Raw genomic sequence first — 16696 nt, 5'->3', positions numbered from 1 at the left:
CATTTTGTGAGAATGCTTTTTATAAAGTTGTTGAATAAAAACAGGTCCAAAATGGACCCACTGGTGACCCAGCTGTTGACTCATCCGTATTATTAAGTTTTTTCATTGTTCATTCCTATTATGTATCTATGAAATTAATTTTCTACTAAGTATATTTTTATCTATGAAAAAGAAATATTTCTCCCACAAAGCAAGTAATTTTTCTGTGATCCATGGCACCTCTGTTTTCTAATGATTTGTCAAGGCTTTTTGAAAATCCAAATGGATCGTGTCTCCTTGATGCTCTTCACCAACATGGTTATCAACCTCTCTTATGATGTCAGCAGGTGGTGAGCCAGAATTCCCATTATGAAAGCCAGATAGATACTCAGTCTTCCCAACAGACTTTCTCTTCAGCCTCGGTACCATATTCCTGGTTACAAACTCTTCTATCCTACAAGAGATGGAAGTCAGGCTCACCAGCCTGCAGATTCTTTAGAGTATCTTGTAAAATATGCCAGTATCCTATAGAGATACCTTTGTCTAGATGGGAGTTACTCAGCCAGCCTACCAGATCTCTAGCATCATGACTGTGTGTGACGCAGATGCAGTCAGCTGGAAGTTCTCCAGTTCCACTTTTGAATTTTTCCAGAGTGTATGGATTGATGTCATCCACTCATGCTGCTTTATGGAGGTCTGGCTTGCTTCTGGGATTAGTAAAAATTATGAAAAATACAAATATAAAAATTTTGCTTAAACTGTTATCTGTAACAGTTTGCTTAAACTGTTGATCTATATTCTCACTAGATTATTCAAAAATACTGTGGATGTTAAAAGAACAGTCAAAATTATAACTGCTATGTTGAATATTCTGTTAAAAAAAATTGGAAGCTATAGCAGCTTTATCATAGTTCTGTCCTACAGTATGCAGTTAACGCACCAAGAAATTTGAATTAATTGAAGTGGTTCTGTATACATGATTTCAGCTTTTTTCTGAAATATATATATATATATATATATATATATATATATATATATATATATATATATATATATATAAAACTTATAGGTTGCAATGCACAGAAAAGAAAATAAAAACACTAGTACTGAAAATCTCCAGCCTAAACAGCCCCAGTTCCCTAGCCACTCCTCATAGGACTTGTGGTCCAGACCCTTCACCAACTCTCTAGCCATTCCCTGGACATGCTCCAGGGCCTCAATGTCTTTCTTGTAGTGAGGCACCCAAAACTGGACATGGTACTTGAGGTGAGATTCAGAAGAAGGAAAACATATCAGGTGAGTATTCAAGTTTGTTAAAATGTTCTTTTTCAGGGTTTCAGAGGCAATAGATATAAATAAGCCAAAATAATAAACCATAATTTCTCACATGAGCAAATACTGATTTCTACACAATGCAACTACTAGATAAATTGCAATATGGTGTTATTTTGTCCTTTTACTGTTGTTTTTTTCTCTCCAAATTTTACAGGAATACCCTGAATTTCAAGTGTCACCAGCTGTGGACACTGTCATGGAACTTGGAACAGTTTATTTCATGTGAAAATTAACATTACAACAGACATTTGTTTCCCATTTGTGTAAGGTAACCATATCAGATGATTCTGTAAGACTTGCAAAAAGCCTTCAGACTGAAGGATTTGACAGAAAATGATTTGATGACATCTACAGGAAAGTGTGATTTGAATGTTGCATCAATCATTTAATTATTTTACCTGCAAACATAGATCAATGTGCAAGCAAACAGGACACATTTTAATGTTGTACAAATAACTGTATAACTATAGTGACAGGAGCATAATTTTAATAGCACAAAGGTCAGGGGTTCAAATTGGGGAACAAATGTATGATGCATCAGTGTGACTAGTAATGTAGAAAAACAGGGGGGCTCGTGCATCATACAGGTTAAGAGTCAGGGAGCACACAAGAAAAACACACATCTGATGGAAGGTCACATCTTTTATTTAGGAGACAGAAGAATAAACTGTGATCATGACTAGAAGTGAGCTCTTATTCTCCATACAGAATACTATTAGGTAAGATTGAGGAGAAACAGAATTAACCAACTCCAGTATATGTGAGGAAAATTTAATGAGGTCAGCCATCAGAAGGTTTGTTTTTTTTTTTCTTCATCATGGAAAAACTGCTGGTGATACAAAAGATTCCTTTTTCTGTCCTGTTACTCCAAAGAGAAACTTAAGTATCAAATGCAAAGTTGGAATTGATTAATGAGGCTTTAAAGTGCATAATTATTGTAGATTCCCTAGTTCAGATTTTAAGTTACTGATTTTTCAGCTATTAAAATAATACCAAGTCATATTGTATTCCCTACCTACTAAACAGACAATCAAAGGGACTAAGAGTGGATGTTGCATTAAAAAGAAAGGGAAAACAACATGTATTTGCTAGGAGAAAGATATAAAGATAACTAACTTCTTGCCTCACTGAAAACAGCAATATCCCAAGCCCCATGTGATAGTGAAATACATTTCATGATGTCATCTTTGAACTTCATTTTAAATTAAAATAATAATTGGACCATCATCCCCTTCTATTTACTCTAAGGAATACTTAATTAGGTAGGTTCCCACTACTTTACAACATACTGGGAAATTGAATGGGACATTGAAAATAAGGTAGGAGAGGGAGAATTTATGTAAAATCTATTTGTCTGTGGAAATTCTTTTGACCCCTTTGTTGCTACAGATGAGCAATAGGAACAGGTCTTAGAAATCCTTACTAACTGAGATTAATGGAGTCAGATGAAAAAAAAAAAAAATCTTTTACCACGTTGTCCCCCAAAGTTCTCAATGTGGCTCTGCACTGTACTGTGGCTCTACAGTATTTGTCTGTCCTAAATGCTATTTTGCTGCTCATTAGCACTTCTGTACTACTGGTACAGAAAATATGAGTTTGGACACTTACTAAGCTATTTGGTAGTGGGTGTAAAATTAAAAATTTCAAGTTTTCCAGTGTATCAGCAGTATCCAAAAAGATAAAGATTAGCTGGAGCTGCCTGCTAGAACTAGAGAAAAACAGGTGTCTTTTATCTGGTTGGTCTGTAGTTTGTGAGTTTGGTAGTTCTTTATAAAATAAAACCCATTATTCTCTTTTTATTTTGTTCCATAGAGAATAGTAAGATCATGTATGAGGGACGTAATTAGAAGAACCAGTTTGCACATTCTCATGTCTTACAGAAATCAGTTTGATTGGTTGGCTATGCTTTTGTAGCTTTGAAAAAAATGTTTTCCCTATGTTAGATAAGAGCTTTGAAAAAGCATCTCACCAAAAGAATCCATGTAGGGGACCGTATCTTTCTATATCTTTTCTGACTTTCCTTTCTCTCTCCCCAGAAACACTGCAGTAATTTGCCTGTGTCATAAGTTGTACTCTGATATTTTTGATCCCTAAATTGAGCAAATCAAATCAAGCTGTTAATTGCTTATTCAGATTCATGTATAATTTATCTAGAAATGCTTATGCATTTTTCTGATTGCATGTGTATGATCTCAATGGGAATCCCAGTGGGTGAGAATTTTTCAGCTTCAATTCCTACCTAAGTGTGCCTTCTGATATGAACATAACTAGGAACTATTGAATGTATGCCATTTCCAATTTATTGTGAGTGTCTGAACGTCTATTTGAATTAGAAGTTTTTATTTTCAGTTTTATTTCTTTGTATATTTTTTAAGTCTCAAATTTTTGCAAGGCCCTTTGTATTAAAGTATATGCACATTCATGTAATGCAGATACCTACTTAATAAAATTGAGATCAGAATAATAAAACAACATATAATCTTTTGAACACATCTTCTAAAGATCACTCATCATATCAAGATTTGTTGAGACATTTAAAATCACTCAGAAACAACAAACTGTTGTCATTTGGGAAATGTCCTACTAGAAAATGGATTGCTTGCTTTCCCAACAAGATTTTTTTTTCCTGATTCTTTCTCCTTACAAGAAAGAAACAGCTTGCCTCAGAACAATTTATGCCCTAAACAGAGAAGTGTTGAGACTCAAAGATTTTCCAGTAAGATGCACCTAATCAATTTCAGCAGGATAAGCATGATGTGGACCACTTGGAACACTTTGGAACCTAATTGCTGCTGACTTTATCTTGTTAATCTTTCTCAATAAAATTTCTTACAGGGATTAAAGAGTTTTTAAAGCTGAAGAGCATTGTCTGGCTGCTTTATTGGCCTTTTAAGCTCCTAGGAGATTTTCCTAGCATTTTGCTAGGGGAAAAATAGAATGATGCACAGAGGTAGAAAAACAAAATCAAGTCAAACACATATGCATAATAAAGTGAAACAAAAATAAAAGCACAAGTAGTCTTTAAGTAATTGAAATGGAACACCATTGCCCTCTTTGCCAGTGAAATTTATTTTCTTTTCTGTTTAACTGAGATTTGCTTTTTTCTCTCTTACTATAATTTACTTCTAATAAGTACAAATTGAACTGATAAATACCTCTCTGCTGTGCAAGAGGTAGAAAATAATTTAGATATTTCTGATTGAGTGTAAATAGCAGTTTGCACTTATTGAAAAATGTCCCTTTTCAATATCACATGTTCAAGCATGAGGGTAAGATGATACAACTTGGCAGAGAAGATTGCAAATCTGCATACACCCAGGCTCCACTCTAATTTCTGTAAAACAAGATTGAAGCATGGAGAGTAGTGGCAAAATAGGATGACACTTAAATTGCCCATGTGTCCTATGTGCCTATGTGTCACATTTTATTTCCTTTTAAGTGATAGTGAAGACAAGCTCTTTTTCCATAGAAATGGAAAATATGTGGATTCTGCTCTTTCAATCATATAGAATGAGATTTTTCTACGTATAGGATAACATATTAGCAACAAGGGTTCTCTCTTCCCCTCTTCTCATACAGTACCCTGAGAGATGAAAATGTTTACTGTATTTTTATTACTGAATTCTTACATCACAGAATCAAGTGCAACACAATATAGCATCAAAAATATTATCCTATATATTAAATGCATAAAATCAATGCCAGTGAAGGTCTGCTGAAGTTTTCTGTATTTAATTTTATAATGAATATTAATAAGATGTTATCTCAAGTAATGCAGTGGTGCTTTTGCTTTTTGTAATGAAGGACATATTACAATAGTTCCTCTGACAGTGCTTACAAAGTAACTTGTTAATTATTTTCTAGCTTTTTAAGATTTACAGAAAGGATCTTGAAAGAGAAGATGATTTTCATCTTCTTCAGTGAAGCTAACTCACAGAAAGGAGCAACATTCAGCAAGCCTGGTCATATGATTCTGAAAACAAACATCTAGGGTTGGGCCTTCTTTATAACAGGATTTTCAGTCCCAATTTTTATTGATTTGGAGTTGTCTCCAGAGAGTTTTAAAACATGATAATACACTTTTTCAATTTCATCATAAATTATGTGATTTTTTTCAGCTTTTTCCACTTTTTCTTGTTATATTCATGGTGATGTAAGAGATTAACAGAATGGTTTTCCTTTACATCAAGAGGCTTAACATACTTTATTTTCCAAGTTAATTGTTTTTTTTTCAGTGCTTTTCAGTTTATTTTGCTCTGGTTAAAGAAAATATTTAAGTACCTTTCTTAGCACACTTGGACCATTTAGATAACTAAAATTTCCAGAATGATCCCAAAAGATTTTTAAAAAGGGATGGAATTTTGTAGATTCTCATCTTCTGGACTATAAACTACTTTTGCAGAGATATTTCATGTTATTTCATCAGCCACTTCATATTTAAGCTGTCTGAATAGCATAGAATATCATCTTCAGCTGCTTTATCATGATTCCTTTTTCTATTGCACCATTTTGTGCATGTATGTCACTACTACTACCGGAGCCCTGCTTCTATTGACTTGGTGTATTGCATAACAGAAAGGGAACAGAAAGACTGCTGAGAAGAGAATGGAATAGATTTACAGGCAGTCCAGTGGGGCGATAGGCAGATGATGTTTTCTAGGGACAAGCAGGAACTGCAAAATTTTCAGCAACCTGGAAAGTAACTGACACTAAGCCTGAAAGAAAAAAGCCGAGGATAGGGATATATTTCTTTACGAATCTCTTTTATATTGTAAAAATCTTCTGGGAAAAATAAAATAATAAATATATATATATATATATATATTTATTTAAAAAAAAAAAAAAAAGTTGATTATCCAATAAAACTGACTTCAGAGTTCAAAGGCATTTTGGGATGCAGTCAGACTCATCTCAAATCTCTGGCTAATATAGGCTGCAATCAAATGAACCTTGAAGAGCTACATGGAGTTTGATTCATATTGGAAAATTAATATGTTTCTATATCATCATAAGCTGAGACAATTCTCTCTGGCTCCATAGAAATATTACCAAGCACAGTATTCTTGCATTCATCACCTTGAAATTGCATGAATGAAACACCTATGTCCAGAGAACTACTGCTGGGCTGCAGAGCACAATGCTCAGCAGCTGCTGCAAGGGGTAAGAAGACATATGACTTCAGATTCAGCAAAATGTCCCATGGCCATTAGCCACTGAAGTCACTTTAGGCTAACCTCTTCCTGTAAAATACAGTGGTTTACTATTACTTACAGAATTCCATGTCAAAATGTACAAGTGGGACTGCAAGTAAAATCTTAGTGGTTTAGGGGGCCTTGTAATTTACATTTGTAAATTACATTTACATACATTTACATTGCATTTACATTTTATAGGGGAAATAAATCTTCTATTAATTATATGCAAGGTCAGATATATCCAGGAGAGTAAGAATATAGGGTTCAGTAAAAGAGGTGGAGCAGTAGTTGGGTATCCATAAATTTGTTTGTGTTCATATGTATGTATGTAGAAATCAGTCTTGGAAAGTCTGTATGCAGGCAGGAGATTTTACTATCTCTTTCTCATTTAAATTAAACTCTCTTTTCAAGTTATTACTTACTATACAAAAACTTCTGCTGTAGTTACTGGAAAAGGTGACATGATGAAGAATGTATTTCATTTAAAGCAGTTCTCAGCAAGGACTGATTTGGTTTTCCTCTGGTTTCCAGTACAAATGAGACTGTATTTTCTAGATCATATTGTACTTATTCTTTGAAAATAACTTTTACTCAACCCTTCATTGTGTCTAGAAGCATCAAAGAAATGATGGTGGTGAAAATTATTTCAAATTTAAGAAGTTTCTTTCTTCTACTCCTCTCTAAAATATAACCAAAAGAATTACCCATTTTATACAATAACTAACTAGTATGCATTTTGGGGTGATTTGTATTATACTATCAGCCTAATGCAACAACTTAAGAAGAAAATATACTTGCATCTGTTGTTAGTAAACTCTTGTAACATTTTTGTTATTATTAAAGGAAAATATTAAATGAAATATTAGAATTTATGAAGGTTGAACTTATTTTTAAGTGACATGATTTATAAATAAATGATTTTATAAATTTTTAAATTATATTTTTATATAATAAATATTGAATTGTTCAGGTTTCAGCTGTTTGAGTAAATTACACAATTTACAAAAAAAAAAAAAAAAAAAAAAAGGTAAAACAGTATTGCTTGGTCATCAAAAAACTCAGGATATATTACCTAACAAACTGATATCAACTAAAAATTTCATGAATCAATGAAACTTGAAAAGTATTATTTTCTAACCGTTTATTAAAGAAAGTGACATCCATGCCAACAACTAATAGTTTCAATTTAAATAAGCAAACTCTTTTCAACTTTTATTTTGCTTTAATGTACTTCAGCAATAAATTCTCCTGATAGGCATTAAATAGTAATTACCATGTATATTCTTATGCTGTCATAACATTACAAAATGAAAATATATTTTAATATCTGGTTTAAAGAATTTCTTCATTGTCTATTCTCTGATGAACAGTTATGTTCTTGTACTTTATTCATATTGATTATCTGTTACTGAAAATCTTCAAATGGAACAGCTTTTTGAGTAATTAGCAACCGAAGAAGAAAATGACAACCCTTCTGACAGTAGAGAATGTTAAAAAGATATTTGATCAATTTTGCCAAATTCTAGTTTTGTTCTAAATGTTTTCAACATGACTTTTAATATAACATACAAAGTATTTCTTAACCTAATAAACTTCCTTGACTTTTAATATAACATATAAAATATGGACTGAAAATGGTCAATACCTTGAAGTTGCCTTTAAAGCTATAAGGAGAATTCGATTTCCCAGTTGATCCACTTTATCTTTGTCCTAGCTTGACTTTTTTTGGAAAGATGTTTATAACAACAACAAAACAATAACACAAACACATATACACACACATATATATATATAACTCATTCCAAGAAACGGATAAGAGGAAAATATGTTATTTTGCTCCCATTAGAAACTCTTGTATATATTACACTGAGATTTTTTAGCTTCTGTTTTTTGAAGCGGGAACTTACAATTTAACTGGAAGGCTGAAAGGTGGACAGATGTCTCTTACAAGCTTTACTTTGCCAAATTAAATCTTTTGAAGGATATTAGTGTCAATGGCTGGACATGGCATCTGTAGTGGAAGTTAGGAAGGATAGTAGTGGACATAGTGAAAGATCCATAAGGACTGGGAGAGAAAAATATTAATACCACGAAAAAAAAAAAAAAAAAAAGTAGGAATGGATCTTGAGAGAAATAAACCAGTAAGAAGAAGGAGGCAATGAGATGGAAGAATAGTGAAAGATCAGCCTAAAGGCAGAAAGGGAGATACAGACCAATTGTTTTCAGCTACTAAATAAATAAATAATGAACTACATAATTGCCATATGCCTGCTGACAGCAACCATCTGTGGAGCAGTCAAGGTATGTCTTATTCTGCAGAATTTTGTCTACTCAGAAACATGCTAACTAGCATGAGTAATACTATTAAGTCTAGTTAGACAGGTGTCTTGTACCATGCATCTAAAGCTTAACAATACTGTAATATATTTCCTATTTCTTATTAATTATCTTATTAAATTTAAATCTTACCAAAGAATAATTATAAGACTTTCAAAATAATATTGCATTCATGTATTCTTCTAATTTTTGAGTGTTCTTAGCATCAGGAATTTTGAAAAAAAGTGTGCTTTTAGAAGAACTAAAGGTAAAGATGAACAGAAGACAGAAGAAAAGAATTAATAAATAAAGTGTTAAAATAAGGGCAGAATACTAAAGGAATGAGGAGAAAAGAAGGGAAGGTTAGGCACAAGCTTATTTTATGTAGGATTTAAATGGAAAGCATAATTAGTAGAATCACATTAAATGGCATTTAAAACAGAGTTTAAATCAGATACGTGTAGAACAGGAAAAAAAATCAGAGTGGTTATATCAGATGATAAAGCCAACCTAGCCAAGGCAGAATGGAAGGCAATGTGGGCTGCAGAGTTGGCTGAGATGCTGTCATATTTCCAGTTGACAGCCCACATCAACAACTCTGTATGCCTACATTGCACTTCTGCTTAACAAATACATATTTTCAGGTGAAGAGTAAGGGCAGGACAGAGTGACTATATTATAGCACTTACAGCTGAAAGATGACTGTTACTGTTATGTTTAGCAATGCAATGCAAAAGAAATGTTGCCAGAAGTTCAGCTAAACAAATCCAGAAGAAAATGCCTATTTCTTATAGAATAAATAATCATGGAGATCATCAAGCTGCCTTTTCAGATGAAATATTAATCATTTGTCTTTCTTAAGTCAAGAATGGCTGTCAAACCTATATTTGATTTGAACACGTTGCCTTCAATGACTGAGTTAAGTATTGTATGAAATGTTTGATCCTATATTATCTAAGTGGATAAACTGAATGTTCAGAAACGTTTGCTTCCCTTACACCTCAATCATTACAGTAATTTGCAAATGACAGCTTAAAAACTTGAGAAATATTCTTCTGATTTAGAGTACAGTTAGGCATAAATATGTTTTGCCGTGCCTCCAGATTGACTATTTTTTTTCATCTTGTGTCCTCATACTGAACCCAAGAACAGCCACTCACATTCAGAATGTGACAGCATTTAGCCCAGTGTCTTACTGGCCATCAGCAGACAGAAAAGACTGGAAACAAATCTGCATTTACAGGTTGCACCTATGACATTGTTTAGCAAGTTCTTCAAGATTGCTGCTACCTGTTCTGTGGAAAAAAAAATAAAAAAAATATATATATATATATATGAAATGTATATATTATATAATATATATATATGTTTAGAAATTCCTCCTAGCTTTATTTATTTATTTGTTGGTATTAGACGAGAGAGTGAACAGCAAATTATCTTATCTACTCCTGACTTCTGAGAACTTGGTTATACTCACCTAAATATTTTGTTTCCAGGGTGAGGAGCCTCGTATACTCACATTTTTGTTAGAAGAAATCCATTTCATCCTTCCGTTTTTCTATGAATACATTACATTTTTAATTTTGAAATCATGTATTTTGTACTGTGGAGAGGTATATAGTATTCACAGGAAAAGATATGTTCAAATTGTTACTTTATATGTTCATCTGCTAGTCTCACCTCTGAAGAAAAACTCAAAGTTTTGTGGAGCATTACTGAACTTGAAAGCCTTGTGAGCAAATAGCAATAAATGTAAAAGCTCTTTGTTTACATGAATGTCTGTTTAAGAACATAAACCTATGCAAATTGATCCTTGTGCGAAGCCAGCACTTCAGATCAATATTCAGGGAGTATCAAAACATTTTATTGCTAATATTCATGGAAGGTGCACAGAGATCAGAGACTATCAGATGCGGGCAGAAGAATAAAGGGATTTTTAATATTATAAATTAATTTCCTGTTTACACAAAAGCATACCTTTGGATAATCTTTTTATCAGATTTACAGTTTTTGTCTGCTGTCCACTTTGATTACCTTAAATTTTCTTCACTGAACATCTCTTCTTTTTCTTACAAAACCAAGAAACACACATAAGCCTCATTTTCAAGTTGTTACAACATTTTTTCAGACACTAAAAATAACTGTTATTCTTGTCTTTCCAAGATTGACAAATATGTGCATTTGATTACCAACACAATATTTCAATCTTGGGGATGACTTCATCATACTAAAGCATATTCTTTATGTTGTTGTACCCAGGAAAAGCACAAATTAATGAACAAGTATTTGTTCTGTATGAAGATGACTTTATAGTGAAAATGCTAACTTTCAGAAACTTTTGTAATGCTATAAAAAATGACAGACAAAAAATTATTCTCAGATGTGCATTATCAATGTTAGAAGAGAACATTTTATTTTATTTAATTGAAAGCTCTACCTCTCTTTCTTGGCATTTAGTGGTAAAAAAGGGGGAGTTTTCAAAGAGTTTCCACCTAAGCTTCATATAGCATAAGAACATTGGTAAGTTGATTCTTGTTTAATAATCAAAGAAAAATAATTTTTACTTGTCAACTTGAAACTGTATTCATGCAGATCACTGGGACAGAGAAAAATGGTCTTACTGGAGATGTAGTTTATGTTGTTTCTTTAAAACAGAAAAAGAACATTCCTTTTATCTGTCTTTCAATATAGTTATCTTTGTAGTACTCAGTTTCATTTTCAAGCAAGACTTGAAAGGTTGCTGGCTCTGAGACACAATTTCATAAAAAATCATTTATTTGTTCTTTCTCACTTAAGGCATTATTTTTACAACACATATCATTTGCAGTAATCCAACACAAGGTGTCTCAAATAAAAGCTTACTCAGAAGCTAACTCACATTTCTTAAGATATTTAGTTAAAAATCCTGAAAATGGGAACAGCGGGGCAAGAGGAAAATTTATGTATAAGTGCTCATATAGAAGAACACAAAGCCTTTGTTCAACAGTCTTATTTACCAGCTGTGGAAATAATCTTGTTAGAAATAACATATTTTGAACTTCAAATACTCTGTTAACAGCTTTGCTTATTTCAAGATTTAGTGGAAATACTGACCTGGATTAATTGAAGTTACAGCAGTTAATGTAAAGTTAACTTTACATTAAGTAAGTTTGCTTTAAGTTAACATAAAGCAGGAACAAAATCAAAGTTAGTGGAAAATATAAAAGTGTTTACTGTTACCCACAAAGATTCTCTGACTAATAAGAGCTTAAGCAACAGATCTGGACTGCCATTAAGTTTGTTAAATTCTATTTTGTTTGAAACTCTAAAAGAAGCTTTCTTTACTTAGTACCGTAACTGATTTTTTAATTTTCCCATAATTCCTTATCCAATAATCAATTATGAATTAACAGTCCCTCATTAACTACCACCGTATTGGATGATAGTAGTAGCTTTTACACTCCAGTGGGAACATGGAACTGATTATATGAGAAGAAAAATATATGTTAGTTGCAATTCAAAAAAAAAAAAAAAAAGATATCTTCAATCCCCATGTACAGAAATAATTATTTCTTAAATTATGAGCATAAATAGCACAGAATGTCATTTTAGTGTTTTCTGAAAGCACAATCCCATTACTGAAAGCATTCCTAGATTTTTTTGTGTAAATAAACAATAGGTTCATCTCTAGGGCTAGTCAGTTGGTAAACAGAATATTGAACATGCTTCAAGGAGTAATTTGAAGGAAAAAAGAATACCATATTCCCAGTTTTTTTTTTATTTATTTAATAAGTATGAAATATCGTCATATATGAGCAGAAAAAAATAAAAGATTTTACTGTGATCTTGGTATTGGTCTTGTGTATGCTAAAACTGATGAGTGCAAAACCAATGTTTTAAACTTCAATTAACCAAATGCTAATATTATAAATATTTTTTTTTTTTTTTTGTAATTTTAATTGTAATAATTATTTGGAAGTGTTTCACTAGGAAGAGTCGTTTGTAAACTTAAAGAAAGAAAATATTTCCAAAACATTCCAAGTAACTCAAAAGTTATTAAAATTAAAGCACAAGACTGATAAAAGAAACACACTCACATATATAAAATATTTGACATTATATCACACTGTATCCTGTTGTATTGCTCACATAAAGATGCATGCAACAAGTGCAATTCTGTTACTCAGATTCAAAACCATTCTATACCATTTGAAAATATGCCACTTTTCTTCACATCAGTTGCTTTATTTTGTATAATAAATAAGATACCTTCATAATAACTCAAAATCTTGCTCATTCTTGCAGTCAAATTAAGTCTAAACATGTCTTGTCTGAACTTGGTAACGTAAAGGCAAGCTTGTTATTTTTGACCTTGGTGATTTTTTCAGAGGCAGTTTTTGTATTGAACTTAAGTTGTTAGTGACACACTGATGATTGAAAGTGAATGAATGCGTCATTTATTTATTTATTTTATGAAGGAAGAGGATGAAGTGTGAAACAACCTGTGAATTCTGCAATACAGCTGTTAGTCCTGGCAGACATGCACATACTTCCAATACTTCTTGATAATGAAATATATGTCCAGAGAAGGGCTACGAAGCTGGTGAAGGGCCTGGAACACAAGTCCTATGAGAAGTGACTGAGCTTTAGTCTGGAGAAGAGGAGGCTCATGGAGCTGAGGGTCTCTTAACAGCAAAGGGGTCTCTTAACAGCTTTGCTGTTAAGAGACAATCATTCAGCTTCTTGTATGGAACCAGCTGTTAACAGCAAAGATGTTAAGAGACAATCTGAATTCTTTTTGTTCTCTATAACTACCTGAAGGGAAGTTGTGGGAAGCTGGGTATCAGCCTTTTATGGCCTAATGATAGGACTAGAGGGAATGGCATCAGGTTGTGCCAAGGGAGATTCAGGTTAGAAATTAGGAGACATTAGGAGTCAAAAATCATGCCTGTTATTATATATATATAATGTATATATATATGTAGTTATACATAAAGCGCCTATCACCATATTGATAAACACTCTTTAGAACCTCTCTGATGGCAGGGGTAAGAACAGGAGTTGACCTGTTAGTACCTCAGCACCTCATTCCAACCAATTAATAATAATAATAAAAAAAAAAAAAAAAAAAAAAGCCTCAAGACTTTGTGAGGATTCAGAGGATTCATGTCTATTAGGGATAAAGGTTACATTTCCAGTTATAGAGACAACTTTTGCAGAAACCATTAAATATTAATAAAAATTATGTAGAATTTAACTCGTATCTGAAATAAAGTAAGAAACTCAGCAGTGGTTTCAGTTGAATTTAGGCTCTGAATACTTTCTTGAATAACTTTGCCAGTATGTAGGATAAATTCAGTTTCTGCTTAATGCAGAAAAAGGGATTTCCAAAATTATTCTTCTGTTAGATGACATATATCTCCACAAAGTATTGTGGGTACCTGTCACTGTGGAGGGGGGATATTCTTTCCCCCCTCCTCAAGTAAAACACAAGTCTATGTTTGTGGTATAATTCCATTGAAAGTAGCCCAGGAACCCAGGAGCACCACAGAGAGAGGTGTCTCCTAAGTCCTGTTGCTTGCTAACAACTAGACAATATCAGTAAGGAGAAAAGTCTCTCTGAAATGTACTGGTCTGCACCCTTCAGGACTCATACATAATGACAAAAACATACAGTAAAGTCCCTTCCTACTCAATAGCATACAGTGTATTGCCCTCTCCAGGAATGTCATACATATAAATCTCAGTAAGTCCCTCTCGGCTTTTGGGAGAATTCCATAGTCACTGTAATAGAGAGCAGACAGCTGTATGTACACTTTGTTTCTGTTACTGAAACTGCTTTGCATGCTAGCAAATCCCTATGGGTTCACGGGGATGAGAATTCAGTGGGACTTACAGGCAGAGAATAACTCTCTCAAACATGAGTTAGGGGAGGTGAAAGAGTCTCTGCAGTTCCTGTACAGGTCCAAAAGACAATTATGATCTTTTGTCTTAGAAATGTTTTATATAAAGATTATTATAAAATATGCAAATATGCCTTGAAAGAGCAGGAACTTTTTTTTTTTTCTTTTAAGGTTAGAACTATTAAATTTGATCCATTGTGTTTTTAAGTATTTCAGATAAGTATTTGTTTAAGTATTTCAGATAAAACATATACATGATACTTTAAAGACACATATGAAGGTTATTTTACTTAGTTACAATTCTATGCAATATTTAAAATATGCTTTTAATAATTTAAGATTATAAAGCCTTTCACCATTGTTAAAAAGAAAGTATCATTCAGCTTCTTGTATGGAACCAGAAAAATATTGAGTAAAGTGGATCCCAGCCATTTCCTTTGAGGATAGTGAGCAGAGACTTCTGATGATAAATGAGAAATTGGAAATGTCAAACAGAGAAAATAAGTTTATGATGAAAAGCTTCCTATAAGCACATAAAGTGCATGGCTCACCAACCAGATGTTTTTGTCAAGTTCTCTCTCCTTGTGAAAATCCAAACTTGAAGATATTTCAAGAAAACTGAAAATTCTGGAAGCTTACATCAGTTGTCCAAGTAAATAAAAATAGATCTGCCAGGACTATCTGACTAGATGTTGAAACTTTAAAGAACCAGCCAGGATGTCAACCTACTGGTAATATGAGAAAATAATTAGGTGGAACTTCAGATTCCCAATATAAAACCAATTGCCATCCATCCTTACTCTATAGATATCACTCTACCTAGCAGCAGCTCAAAGCGAACTCTGATTTTATTAAAGCTTCATCTGCTTTTTTTTCTTGGCCCCAATACTGGGGCATAGAAAACACAGTACCTCAGATCTATTTTTAAGAACAGAGAGGAGACACAGCCTGCCCTGTGCACTGTTGCTTTGAATCCCTTTGAAAGTTTGGTGCAGATGTGAGGTTAACTGTGTGGTTAGCAGAATTTCTGATACAATTATTGATTGCCTTAAAAGTGCTAAGCAGTCATATTTTGTATACAACTCTTACTGGAATTTCTAAAGGTATACATGAATTCTTTCATTGAAACACTAGGCTGACCCTTATTAGGATTAAACCTTTAGTTATTTATTTAGCCACCAAGGAAAGCAGCTTAAAATACAGCCTTTAATCTCCTTGTTCCATGGTCTGACACATCTGGAGTAGAATTTAAAAACAACAATAACAACAAAAGCATTAATCACTAGCTAGTTATGGTTTTATTTGGTTGATAAGGGGGACAATATATCCTCCTTGGTCCAGCCTTGGAAGCCATTCCTTGCTCATGCTTACATACATTAATGACCTTCCTCCCCAACAGGTATCACAAATTCACGTAATATGAGACATACAGATAACCTTATTATAAGTGTCAAAAACTATCTTAGGTAAAATGTTATTTTAGTTAACTATTATAGTTATTATAGTTATTAAATATTAATTGACAATTTGATGGCATCTGCATCATTATGTTCAGTCACTGCTGCAGTCTTCATTGCCAGTATACTCAGTATTGCAAAGTATTAGCACAAGACATAGCTTCAAAGCTAATATATATGTATTCACAAATATTTTCTTTAATCTAAATCTTCAGCTTTCAGTGAGAAAATTTTCAGCTGCAATTTCTCTGTCATATTATTATTTATAATTTGTCATCTTTTGTTAGATATTTTAATTTCCCACTGCAAGAAAACAAAAAGAAATAAACTAGAACTACATAACAGGAATCTCTGCTTAAGTGTACCTGAATCTGTGATTCAAAGCAGGGATTTTCTTTAAGTGTACTTGAACCAAGGCTTTTGTTTGTTTTCTTTTGATCAGACATAGAAACTTTGTGAAGAATTATTCTGGAAGAGACACAATTCTGTTTACATTCTGTTCTGTTTACAGTTTTTACAGAATAACACTTAG

This window comes from Anas platyrhynchos, chromosome 1 (assembly GCF_047663525.1).
Source record: "Anas platyrhynchos isolate ZD024472 breed Pekin duck chromosome 1, IASCAAS_PekinDuck_T2T, whole genome shotgun sequence".
NCBI classification, from domain to species: domain Eukaryota; kingdom Metazoa; phylum Chordata; class Aves; order Anseriformes; family Anatidae; genus Anas; species Anas platyrhynchos.
This window is presented reverse-complemented; position numbering follows the sequence as displayed.